This window comes from Coregonus lavaretus, assembly GCF_964263955.1.
Source record: "Coregonus lavaretus genome assembly, chromosome: 2".
Classification (NCBI taxonomy): domain Eukaryota; kingdom Metazoa; phylum Chordata; class Actinopteri; order Salmoniformes; family Salmonidae; genus Coregonus; species Coregonus lavaretus.
The window spans coordinates 20,213,868-20,228,255 of record NC_139989.1 but is presented as its reverse complement, the minus strand read 5'-3'; the positions used below and the strand labels follow the sequence as shown (position 1 = coordinate 20,228,255).

The 14,388-nt window shown below is 43.4% G+C and overlaps 1 protein-coding gene across 1 annotated transcript in view; it reads left to right on the top strand.

Moving 5' to 3' along the window:
* LOC311138572 (sickle tail protein-like) overlaps positions 1-14,388 on the top strand; it is a 96,989-nt gene that overhangs the window by 55,377 nt on the left and 27,224 nt on the right. The window lies entirely within an intron of this gene.

Sequence of the window (14,388 nt, the reverse complement as noted above, 5' to 3'; positions counted from 1 at the left end):
AAAGTATTCACCCCCTTTGGCATTTTTCCTATTTTGTTGCCTTAATTGGAATTAAACCTGGAATTAAAAAGGATTTTTGGGGGGTTTGTATCATTTGATTTACACAACATGCCTACCACATTGAAGATGCAAATTATTTTTATTGTAAAACAAAATAAGACAAAAAAACAGAAAACTTGAGCGTGCATAAATATTCACCCTCCAAAAGTAAATACTTTGTAGAGCCATCTTTTGCAGCAATTACAGCTGCAAAGGGGGTATGTCTCTATAAGCTTGGCATCTCTAACCACTGGGATTTTTGCCCATTCTTCAAGGCAAAACTGCTCCAGCTCCTTCAAGTTGGATGGGTTCCGCTTGTTTACAGCAATCTTTAAGTCATACCACAGATTCTCAATTGGATTGAGGTCTGAGCTTTGACTAGGCCATTCCAAGACATTTAAATGTTTCCCCTTAAACCACTCGAGTGTTGCTTTAGCAGTATGCTTAGGGTCATTGTCCTGCTGGAAGGTGAACCTCCGTCCCAGTCTCAAATCTCTGGAAGACTGAAACAGGTTTCCCTCAAGAATTTCCCTGTATTTAGTGGCATCCATCATTCCTTCAATTCTGACCAGTTTCCCAGTCCCTGCCAATGAAAAATATCCCCACAGCATGATGCTGCTGCCACCATGCTTCACTTTGGGGATGGTGTTCTCGGGGTGATGAGAGGTGTTGGGTTTGCGCCAGACATAGTGTTTTCCTTGATGGCCAAAAAGCTCAATTTTAGTGTCATCTGACCAGAGTACCTTCTTCCATATGTTTGGGGAGTCTCTCACATGGCTTTTGGTGAACAACAAACGTGTTTGCCTATTTTTTTCTTTAAGCAATGGCTTTTTTCTGGCCACTCTTCCGTAAAGCCCAGCTCTGTGGAGTGAACGGCTTAAAGTGGTCCTATGGACAGATACTCCAATCTCCGCTGTGGAGCTTTGCAGCTCCTTCAGGGTTATCTTCGGTCTCTTTGTTGCCTCTCTGTCTGAAGCGTTGGCATTAGGTAGTTAGTAGCTACTGTGCTCGAAATGTAGCTAGCTTGTTGTTACCTGGATAGCTAACTAGACAATAGCTGGAACGACCTAGCGAACAGACGCGAACTGGCTGAGTCGATTCAGTGGCTAGCTTTATATTTGGCTGGCTAACAGTAGCTGCTAGGGGTAAGTTATAACCTACATTTGTGTTTTGTTTTTACATACTGGTAACCAGAGTCGTTCAAGGGAATTTGGGACATGGGTGACTAGTTAACGTTAGCTTGGCTCTCTCTGTGTGTTCGTGCCGTGGGAGGAGGGTTTCGTTGGCAGAAAGCAATGGCTAGCTAGTATGCTAACTATTCTAGCTAACTAACTGGCTGAATAAGTTGACGACGGACTCGCTCAAGCTGTCGGGACTAACCCAAAACTTTACACAACGTTAGACACGGACATGAATGATCTGCTTGGCGTGTTGACACACTGGTGGTTTGTTGTGGCCGAGTATTGGTGCTAAACCGTGTTGTTGGAGGCTGGCATGCTAGTTGGCTGTGGCGTCATAGGATTCGGTGCCCTGGACGGTTTTCACGGAAGAATACTGTACCAAGTTAGCTAGCTGAATAAACTAAGTTAGTCTATTCCTAGAAAACATTGAACCGCTGTAGTTTACAACAATTATCGTTTCTGAGGTGGAAGTTGGGAGAGTTATATTTGGGTGTTTCCGTGAAACGTAAGTGAGGGAGGCCCCGCTCTCTCGCTTTCCCAGATGTTTAGTTCATTTCATTCAGATCTCCTTTGCATTATTGTAGCCATTTTCTGTAGCCTGTCAACTATGCGTCTGTCTATCCCTGTTCTCTCCTCTCCGCACAGGCTATACAAATGCCTCACACCGCGTGGCTGCTGCCACTCTAACCTGGTAGTCCCTGCACGCACGACCCACGTGGAGTTCCAGGTCTCCAGCAGCCTCTGGAACTGCCGTTCTGCGGCCAACAAGGCAGAGTTCATCTCAGCCTATGCTACCCTCCAGTCCCTCGACTTCTTGGCGCTGACGGAAACATGGATTACCACTGAAAACACTGCTACTCCTACTGCTCTCTCCTCGTCTGACCATGTGTTCTCGCATACCCCGAGAGCATCTGGTCAGCGGGGTGGTGGCACAGGAATCCTCATCTCTCCCAAGTGGACATTCTCTCTTTCTCCCCTGACCCATCTGTCTATCTCCTCATTTAAATGCCATGCTGGCACAGTCACTAGCCCATTCAAGCTTAACATCCTTATCATTTATCGCCCTCCAGGTTCCCTTGGAGAGTTCATCAATGAGCTTGACGCCTTGATAAGTTCCTTTCCTGAGGATGGCTCACCCCTCACAGTTCTGGGGGACTTCAACCTCCCTACGTCTACCTTTGACTCATTTCTCTCTGCCTCCTTCTTTCCACTCCTCTCCTCTTTCGACCTCACCCTCTCACCGTCCCCCCCTACTCACAAGGCAGGCAATACGCTTGACCTCATCTTTACTAGATGCTGTTCTTCTACTAATCTCACTGCAACTCCCCTCCAAATCTCCAAACACTACTTTGTATCCTTTTCTCTCTCGCTCTCCTCCAACACTACTCACTCTGCCCCTACTCAGATTGTATTGCACCGTAGCAACCTTCGCTCTCTCTCTCCCGCTACTCTCTCCTCTTCCATCCTATCATCTCTTCCCTCTGCTCAATCCTTCTCCCTCCAATCTCCTGATTCTGCCTCCTCAATCCTCCTCTCCTCCCTTTCTGCATCCTTTGACTCTCTATGTCCCCTATCCTCCCGGCCGGCTCGGTCCTCCCCTCCTGCTCCGTGGCTTGACGACTCATTGCGAGCTCACCGAACAGGGCTCCGGGCAGCCGAGCGGAAATTGAGGAATACTAGACTCCCTGTGGACCTGGCATCTTTTCACTCCCTCCTCTCTAAATTTTCTTCCTCTGTTTCTGCTGCTAAAGCCACTATCTACCACTCTAAATTCCAAGCATCTGCCTCTAACCCTAGGAAGCTCTTTGCCACCTTCTCCTCCCTGCTGAATCCCCCCCCTCCTCCCTCTCTGTGGATGACTTCGTCAACCATTTTGAAAAGAAGGTTGACGACATCCGATCCTCGTTTGTTAAGTCAAATGACACAGCTGGTCCTGCTCACACTGCCCTACCCTATGCTTTGACTTCTTTCTCCCCTCTCTCTCCAGATGAAATCTTGCGACTTGTGACGGCCGGCCGCCCAACAACCTGCCCGCTTGACCCTATCCCCTCCTCTCTTCTCCAGACCATTTCCGGAGACCTTCTCCCTTACCTCACCTCGCTCATCAACTCATCCTTGACCGCTGGCTATGTCCCTTCCGTCTTCAAGAGAGCGAGAGTTGCACCCCTTCTCAAAAAACCTACACTCGATCCCTCCGATGTCAACAACTACAGACCAGTATCCCTTCTTTCTTTTCTCTCCAAAACTCTTGAGCGTGCCGTCTTTAGCCAACTCTCTTGCTATCTCTCTCAGAATGACCTTCTTGATCCAAACCAGTCAGATTTCAAGACTGGTCATTCAACTGAGACTGCTCTTCTCTGTGTCACGGAGGCTCTCCGCACTGCTAAAGCTAACTCTCTCTCCTCTGCTCTCGTCCTTCTAGACCTATCTGCTGCCTTTGATACTGTGAACCATCAGATCCTCCTCTCCACCCTCTCCGAGTTGGGCATCTCCGGCGCGGCTCACTCTTGGATTGCGTCCTACCTGACAGGTCGCTCCTACCAGGTGGCGTGGCGAGAATCTGTCTCCGCACCACGTGCTCTCACCACTGGTGTCCCCCAGGGCTCAGTTCTAGGCCCTCTCCTATTCTCGCTATACACCAAGTCACTTGGCTCTGTCATATCCTTACATGGCTTCTCCTATCATTGCTACGCAGACGACACACAACTAATCTTCTCCTTTCTCCCTTCTGATAACCAGGTGGCGAATCGCATCTCAGCATGTCTGGCAGACATATCAGTGTGGATGACGGATCACCACCTCAAGCTGAACCTCGGCAAGACGGAGCTGCTCTTCCTCCCGGGGAAGGACTGCCCGTTCCATGATCTCGCCATCACGGTTGACAACTCCGTTGTGTCCTCCTCCCAGAGTGCAAAGAGCCTTGGCGTGACCCTGGACAACACCCTGTTATTCTCCGCTAACATCAAGGCGGTGACCCGATCCTGTAGGTTCATGCTCTACAACATTCGGAGAGTATGACCCTGCCTTACACAGGAAGCAGCACAGGTCCTAATCCAGACACTTGTCATCTCCCGTCTGGATTACTGCAACTCGCTGTTGGCTGGGCTCCCTGCCTGTTCCATTAAACCCCTACAACTCATACAGAATGCCGCAGCCCGTCTGGTGTTCAACCTTCCCAAGTTCTCTCACGTCACCCCGCTCCTCCGCACACTCCACTGGCTTCCAGTTGAAGCTCGCATCTGCTACAAGACCATGGTGCTTGCCTACGGAACTGTGAGGGGAACGGCACCTCCGTACCTTCAGGCTCTGATCAGTCCCTACACCCAAACGAGGGTATTGCGTTCATCCACCTCTGGCCTGCTGGCCCCCCTACCTCTGCGGAAGCACAGTTCCCGCTCAGCCCAGTCAAAACTGTTTGCTGCTCTGGCACCCCAATGGTGGAACAAGCTCCCTCACGACGCCAGGACAGCGGAGTCACTCACCACCTTCCGGAGACACTTGAAACCCCACCTCTTTAAGGAATACCTGGGATAGGATAAAGTAATCCTTCTACCCCCCCTTACCCCACCCCCCCAAAAAAAATAAAAAAAATAACATATTGTAAAGTGGTTATCCCACTCCACTGGCTATAAGGTGAATGCACCAATTTGTAAGTCGCTCTGAATAAGAGCGTCTGCTAAATTACATAAATGTAAATGATTAATGCCCTCCTTGCCTGGTCCGTGAGTTTTGGTGGGCGGCCCTCTCTTGGCAGGTTTGTTGTGGTGCCATATTCTTTCAATTTTTTTATAATGGATTTAATGGTGCTCCATGGGATGTTCAAAGTTTCTGATATTTTTTTATAACCCAACCCTGATCTATACTTCTCCACAACTTTGTCCCTGACCTGTTTGGAGAGCTCCTTGGTCTTCATGGTGCCGCTTGCTTGGTGTTACCCCTTGCTTAGTGGTGTTGCAGACTCTGGGGCCTTTCAGAACAGGTGTATCACTGAGATCCTGTGACACTTAGATTGCACACAGGTGGACATTATTGAACTAATTATGTGACTTCTGCAGGTAATTGGTTGCACCAGATTTTATTTAGGGGCTTCATAGCAAAGGGGATGAATACATATGCACGCACCACTTTTCCATAATTTATTTTTTAGAATGTTTTGAAATAATACTTTTTTTCATTTCACTTAACCAATTTTGACTATTTTGTGTATGTCCATTACATGAAATCCAAATAAAAATCCATTTAAATTACAGGTTGTAATGCAACAAAATAGGAAAAACGCCAAGGGGGATGAATACTTTTGCAAGGCACTGTAAATGCTAAATATCCAATCTTACTGAAACATACAGTACCAGTCAAAAGTTTGGACACACCTACTCATTCAAGGGTTTTTCTTTATTTTTGCTATTTTCTACATTGTAGAATAATAGTGAAGACATCAAAACTATGAAATAACACATATGGAATCATGTAGTAACCATAAAAGTGTTAAACAAATCAAAATGTATTTTATATTTGAGATTCTTCAAATTAGCCACCCTTTGGCTTGATGACAGCTTTGCACACTCTTGGCATTCTCTCAACCAGCTTAATCTGGAATGCTTTTCCAACAGTCTTGAAGGAGTTCCCACATATGCTGAGCACTTGTTGGCTACTTTTCCTTCACTCTGCGGTCCAACTCATCCCAAACCATCTCAATTGGGTTGAGTTCGGGTGATTGTGGAGGCCAGGTCATCTGATGCAGCACTCCATCACTCTCCTTCTTGGTCAAATAGCCTTTACACAGCCTGGAGGTGTGTTGGGTCATTGTCCTGTTGAAAAACAAATGATAGTCCCACTAGGCGCAAACCAGATGTGATGGCATTTCGCTGCAGAATGCTGTGGTAGCCATGCTGGTTAAGTGTGCCTTGAATACCAAATAAATCACAGACAGTGTCACCAGCAAAGTACCCCCACACCATCACACCTCCTCCTCCATGCTTCACGGTGGGAACCACACATGCGGAGATCATCCGTTCACCTACTCTGCGTCTCACAAAGACAAGGCGATTGGAACCAAAAATCTCAAATTTGGACTCATCAGACCAAAGGATAGATTTCTACTGGTCTAATGTCCATTGCTCGTGTTTCTTGGCCCAAGCAAGTCTCTTCCTCTTATTTGTGTCCTTTAGTAGTGGTTTCTTTGCAGCAATTTGACCATGAAGGCCTGATTAACGCAATCTCCTCTGAACAGTTGATGTTGAGATGTGTCTGTTACTTGAACTCTGTGAAGCATTTATTATGGCTGCAATTTCTGAGGTGCAGTTAACTCTAATGAATTTATCCTCTGCAGCAGAGGTAACTCTGGGTCTTCCTTTCCTGTGGTGGTCCTCATGAGAGCCAGTTTCATCATAGCGCTTGATGGTTTTTGCGACTGCACTTGAAGAAACTTTCAAAGTTCTTGAAATGTTCCGTATTGTCTGACCTTCATGTCTTAAAGTAATGATGGACTGTCGTTTCTCTTTGCTTATTTGAGCTGTTCTTGCCGTAATATGGACTTGGTATTTTACCAGATAGGGCTATCTTCTGTATTCCACCCCTAACTTGTCACAACACAACTGATTGGCTCAAACGCATTAAGAAGGAAAGAAATTCCACAAATTAAACTTTTAACAAGGCACACCTGTTAATTGAAATTCATTCCAGGTGACTACCTCATAAAGCTGGTTGAGAGAGTGTGCAAAGCTGTCATCAAGGCAAAGGGTGGCTACTTTGAATAATCTCAAATATAAAATATATTTTAATTTGTTTAAAACGTTTTTGGTTACTACATGATTCCATATGCGTTATCTCATAGTTTTGATGTCTTCACTATTATTCTACAATGTAGAAAATAGTAAAAATAAAGAAAAACCCTTGAATGAGTAGGTGTGTCCAAACTTTTGAATGGTACTGTATATCACTTGTTGGTTTATCACTCTGTACTGGTACAGATCTACTACTCACACCACTCCTCTCAGGATCCCTCCCCTTTGAGACATCTTCCTCGACTTTCTTCACTGCCTCAGCATATGACAGCTTCTGCACTGCTCTAACCCTGGAAACCTCAACCTGCCTCTCTCGCACCGGACATTTCTGATCCCCAGCCCCATGGGAACCCCTACTATTAACACATATCACTACTTTCCCCAATGCTACACAGTCCTTTGTCTCATGCCCTTCTGCACACTTCTCACACCTAGGAATCTCCCTCCTACACACTGCTGCCACATGCCCATAAGCTTGACACCTGAAACAAAGTAATGTATTCGGCACAAAAGCTTGTACAGGATACAGGATATATCCTCACATCACTTTGTCAGGCATAGACTCAACATCAAAACTCAAAAGAACAGACAGTGACTCTTCTGTTTCACCACTCACGCCACCCTGTCTGCGTCGCACCAAACGACAAGCATCACAAACACCGGGAATTTTCCGCTTCAGTTGGTCAACTTTCACATTTACTGCTACCCCAGTAATCAATAGCTACCGCAACGCTTTTCCATTTCAAACAAGCGTGCTTCTTTCCACAATCTTTCTTCCTCTTCCAGGGACCAGGTAGAGAAGGTTGATAAATGAGACTACCTAAACCAGGGTTCTTAAATTCCGGTCCTGGAGGGCCGAAACACTTCTGATTTTTATTTCTACCTGGTAGTTAATTGCACTCACCTGGTGTCCCAGGTCTGAATTAGCCCCTGATAGAAGGAGAGACCCATGGGGCGGCGCACAATTGGCCCAGCGTCGTCCAGGGTATGGGAGGGAATGGCCGGCAGGGATGTAGCTCAGTTGGTAGAGCATGGCGTTTGCAACGCCAGGGTTGTGGGTTCGATTCCCACGGGGGGCCAGTATGAATTTAAAAAAATAATAATAATAATAATGTATGCACTCACTAACTGTAAGTCGCTCTGGATAAGAGCGTCTGCTAAATGACTAAAATATAAAATGTAAATGTAAGGAGAGGATGAAAAACAGAGGTGTTTCGGCCCTCCAGGACCGGAATTGAAGAACCCTGACCTAAACCATCTAAACTGGCATAACCATCTTAATAATGGGTGAAATAAGTCAAACCACTTACAGATTGGATTCGTTTAGAAAAATGTAGGTTATTTATCTTTGTGTAGTATAAGATCAATTAATCAATCAATGTGCATGCAGAAACATATATATTAAAACAACCTGCAACAAAGCATGCTGGTAAATATGATAATGAGGCCCCTCCCATGTCTTTTTCACTCTAGAGAGTTAACAGAAATTACATTATTGTCATTTAGCAGACGCTCTTATCCAGTGCGACTTACAGTTAGTGCATAAATAGTTTTTTTCCATACTGGTCCCCCGTGGGAATCGAACCCACAACCCTGGTTTTGCAAGCGCCATGCTCTACCAACTGAGCTACACGGGACTATGAACTCAATGAACTCAACACAGTTGTGTAACAACAACACCACCTGGTTAACACTTCATTTATTCACCGAAGGTGACGTCAATTTCAATCCCTCTAGAATCAACACTCAGATATAAGACTTTTTACCTCAACACCGAGATTATAACACCCGCAAATTTGTGCATGCATGCACACAGACAAGTGGCTTTATTCTTGACAGATGTGAAGCTGAGAGTGCAGATGTTTTTCTAAAACATGTTCGAGACAAACAAGCCTTTCTGATGCCTCCTTGTGTTAGCCGGCTCTCTTAATTGTGAAACCAAACCCTGGCATTCTAGGAAAAGGACAAATACAGTAACCAAATGAGGCCTGCACCTGTTTAAACACAGTATTTGGAGTGGAAGAACACTGCTGCATGTCTCAGCAGGGCTATCCATTGTCCTGTCTTCTCTAAAGAAATCAGTGAGATCTAATTTCTTCTATTGGTCTCCATTTGTTTTGTTTTCCTCTAAGAGATTGTTTCCAGATGTGTTGGGGGTTAACTAAATTAGTGGTGTTAAATAAGTTAATGGTAGCCATGCTCATATGGTGACTACATGTGTGCATCAATAATTAGTACACTGTAAAGGGGTTACCATGAATTGGACAGTAGCTTACAGGCAGCTCAGTGGCAAGTAAAATTCTGTATTTCATATTACAGTACAATACCGTAAAATGTACTGTATTATACTGTAAAAAGTTAATGCTACCGTAATCGGAGTTAATTATTTAATTAATTGATGGGAGGGGTTTGTATTTCCCAGTATTTTACTGTAATTAAAAGGGATTGTTGCATGTTGGCTGCTAGGTAAAGTGTTTACAAACATTACAGAATATTAATGAATAGTTGGTGTTTCATATCACTTGCACTTCTACAGGCCTTAACAAAGGCTTCCAAACTGGCAGCGACTACAGGGCAAAACTGACCAAAAGGACATGGCAAAATGCTCAACCAGTAAGGTTTAAGACTTGCTGCCACTCCAATCTGTTCCCTATACATTTTCAAATGATGGGGCACTATAACCACAGAGGAGTTAATTTGGTACAGCATTCTCACTCACGGGTGCAACAAATATAGCCTCTTACAAGGCACACATCAAAATATGTTAATGAGCCAGAAACAACAATAACATGCACCACTAGTGGTCAAAAGATTTTTGGCGCTCTAAAAATACAGTAATGTAATGTATTCTGTGGGGTGGAATTACAGTACCATTTGAAATACAGCAATTCTTCCCCACCCACAAAATGTTCCCACAATGCACCATCATGTACAGTATGCTGCAGTATAATACAAAAAATTACTGTATAATTTACAGTTTTCTGTTACAGTGTATGCTTGCATGCAGACCAGACAGGATGTTTCATTTACATCAGGGAATTGTAACAGAGGTGACTGGAATAAAACACATAACTTCCACTGCACATAAGCCATATATGCCTGACAGTCAAGTAGCCTATTAAATAGGCATCACTGTTTTATTCTAGTCAAAAAATAATCTGTTGTTTGTAATGTTCTTACCAGAGTCAGAAAGGTAATCTATCTAGTGTCATTATCAGAATACGGGGTAGGTATTAAAGTGTCCCAAGGTGTGCACTATAATAGGTCAGAGTTGGGCAGTGAGAAGGGCTGCTTGTAACTCCATCCCTTCTATTTCAATAACCCAGTAGGAAGCCCCCCAAAAATAGGACACCTTTCCATACCAGTACTCTCATGTCTTCATAGCTGGACATTGAGAACGATGACAACATCATGGTGAGAAGGATAATTGTCTTCACATGCTAGCCTCAAACAATTAATCCTCCTGCTTCTAGGTGTAACAAACAAGCCATTGTTCACTTCAGGTATGAGTCATAGGTCAACTGTAGAAACCAAAACTAAATCTAGAAGGGGAATTCTAAAAGATTCTAACATTCCCCACAAGGCTTATCAACGGGCATGCATTAAGAAAGATACAGGATACTGTATAAAATACATAAGTCATGTTTCATGTTACTGAATGGTTCTTTCTAGAAGTGAACAGCGATGAGCAGTATAATAGGGTGGGTGTGACATCTGATGTGTGTGAGAGAGGTGAAAAGAGACTAAAGCCTGAACAAAAACTCAGACTGGGCTGGATTCACAGCTAACAAAGACAAACTCACTCATTGGCTGATAAGTGAAAACACACCGTCTTTATTTATATATGTTCGAGAAAAGTCTGGCCGGGAATATTCTATTCAAAGGCTATGGAACAACGTGTAATAGAGACAAATGGAAAGCGCAAGCTACTGAGTTCAAACACTCACTGTCAAAGTCAAATGTTTTCACGTCTCCTCTCTTGGAAATGCTCAATGTTAAAACTGTTTCTCTGATGGTTTAATAGGATTATTCTCTTCTTTGCCAAGGTGGACATAGTACCACATACGCATCCTAACAAAGAAAAGGCCCCAAGTAGTTGTATGAAGTCAAGCACAGCTGTTCTATGCAGTCTGTGATGGCTTGTCAATTGTTACCTGAAGTATGCAATTCCTTTCATCCTCTTGCAAGACCACTTAGCAATTTCATTTTCATGACCTTATAAGGCAGGAGTTCCAGGTTTGTCCGCAGACATATAAAACATTGCCTTTAATAAATAAATAAACACATCAGAAGATGGGCGGTGAACAAGCAATGAAATTGGGAACATTTGGTTTGAGTTTGGCTAATGTGGACTTTTTAAAGACCTCGATCTCTCTCTTTCCACTGCCTCCTTAAGGTTCTCATTAGAAGGACAGCAGGTCTGAGACATATTGTATCTCTATTGGTCTCCACTGGAGTCCTTGGGTGAGCAAATAGGGCTATTTATTGTTATGATGACAGTTCATGGGCAATATCTTTCTCTTATACATTGACTACCACCTTGGCAAGGGCACATTTAAACTGTCTGACTTCAGAGTGAACTCTTTATGGTCGTACGTGGGGCATCAAACAATCACCATATGAAATCATCTTAATGGTGGGATTAGTGTTTCATCAAAGAGAGCAGGAAGATGAAAGTGGATTATTCAAGTATGAACAACAAAACACGTAGAGAGAGATCACAATAGTAGCCAAGTCAAAGAAAGTCACTGTATACAAAACATCTCCAACAGCCATCATTTTGGCCATGTGTGCGAAACATGACTTCTAAGAGCATAATATTGGGATTACCAGTATTGACACACTAAACAGGTAGCTGTGAACATGTTGATGCTTGTATAAAGATAGTATGTAATAGTACAGTACAGTGGGGGACTGCGTTTAAGCTACAGTAACCCCAGGCTCCTGTAACGGAAACAGAAAGTATGTATGTAAAGTATGTGGAAGCAATGTGTTGATTCGGATCAGATAATTAGATTGATGTTAGACAATTAATTTGCCTCCAAAGCAGGTGGCTGGCCACAACAACCACTACACCACAGCAGTAGTAGTGCATCCTGAAGAAATTAACTCTCTCTCACAACGCTGACCCGTACATTCCTCTGTCTAAAGATCTCTGCATACTCTCTGCCCTCCATTTTTAACTTTTAACTCCATAAATCAGAGAACTGCTTCAGTCATGCCTTTCCTTTAACTCAGCTGTAGCTGAATTAAGTTTGTTTCATAGTTTCATAGTTTCAAAGTCCACAGGTACTCCAGGGTCCTTCATGGGTGGTCGTTGCAGGCCAAGCTGCCTGTTTTGCTGCCTGTTTAAAAAGGCTGTGCCAGACAACGGAACCTGTTGTTAATTTACCAGCTACTTCTTTCCTGCCTGTAGGCACATAGTTTAAATCCTTCTCTCTCAGTGTTTTCACATGTGGGCTGTTTTTAAAGGCACACTGTTATCAGCAACCAAGGCCAATTGAGCTCACAAGCTTGCATGAACCTTAAAGAAACACTCAAGGTAATCACCTAGCTTAAAATAAATGGGAATATGCTGCCAAAATCCCAAAACCTTATCTTATCCCAAAATCTTGTTTTCATGTCAAATCTTATTTTTGAAGCCTAGGGGTATAGTCTATGTGGGGTGTCTGTGAAATGTTAGTAAAATATTGATAGGGGGGAAAGTATCCCTGTGGCCTTAACAGAACTTAAGATCAACTGTATTCTCACCCTGAGAATGTGCTGATGTGATATTATTTTCTCTAAACATAAATTATGAAACAGGTTGTTTGGATCCTGGATGCTGATTGGTTGATAGCAGGAAGTTATTCACAACAATCCCCGGGTAATGCCTGTCAACTAGTGCTGAGCGATTAACCAACATTTGTTTTAGTTTTTTGGTTATTAAACAACTAATTGACTGACGTCGGTTCAATTACTTGAATTCCATGTGAGCGCAACGCGCCATTTCTCTAGAGAGAAATCAAATCATTCACGAGAGAAATCAAGTCAAGAACTATGTGGGACGCTGGACTGAAGGGAGTTGTAGTTTTCATTAAGCAAATATTAAACCTAGTTCAGGGCAGAAACGTGGTAATTAACTACAATGACCATAATCCATTGCGCCTGTGTTTCTCTGGCCAAAATCTGTCCAAAATAAGCCCAATGTGTTTCTATGGGCTTATTTTGGACCTAAGCTTGTCGCCTGCCTTCCCGGCTTTGGGACAATGACTCCCATTGTTAGAGCGGAGACGTGCATCTCGTCATTATGTACAGATCGCTGGATGGATACACTTTTACGCCTGCTACGTTAGGTTAGATTCACATAGACACAATGACGAGCGGGACAGAGACAGTTTGTGAAAGTATGCCTTATCTTCTTTGAATGACAACTATGCAGCATACTTAGGCAGGCTAGCTAAATAGGATGACTAAAGACAGTACCATATGGGGAGCGCATAGATAACGTTAGATGGTCTGGGAGATGATGACTTTAAGGAATTAAAAGTAATCAAATAAATAGTAATATACACAACTGAAATATTGTATTATTTCATAGTAATTTCCTATTTGTCTACAGATTTTTAACCAATGTAGACCTGACAGAGACAATGGAATATTTTTAGTGTTTTGGCAATTGAATGTTTACTATTTTTGGCTTTGGAATTTCCATTAAAAAGCTTTAAAATCATTGTAATGTCATTATTTCATAATACATTTAATGTTTAAAAAAATTATAGAACCGAAACCAAACCCATTTTGAGTTATCCACTGTCCCACAGCCCAGCCAGGCAATTTATAAACTTAATCTCCCCTGGACAATAGTGTCTAGACATTATTTCCCCATGCGACTAGGCTAGCATTTGGTTTGCAACAGTTGGGGGTTGTCTAAACCTTGCTGCCTGCCTCTCCGACCTGTCCGATAATGTTGCAGTGTTTTCTCCACAATGCCATGCTTACAGAAAAAACACATGATTTCACATGTGGAAAATCACATAACTTCACATGACATTTTCACATATGTAGTTTCATGTTATCACATGTTGCTTGTGATTCTGTGTTAGCTTTAGTTGGCTAGCTAGCAAAGGAGAAGAAGCTTGCCTGCATGGCAACCCTTTTTCCTTAGAACTTTTATAATGGACGACCAGCTCGTTTTGCTAGCAACTTCAAATCTCTTTTTTTAAATATGTTGGTACCCGTTTTATATAATAGGCGGAACCTACCGCACACCCAGAGCTGATTTGTAAAGGCAAAACTGTAGAAACAGGAAAAAGTCTCCGCACACTTCCAGCCAGATGCAAATGTTTTTAATTTAGGTGAGTCGACCTTCATCAGACCATATCTCCACAAACAATAGTGGCAGA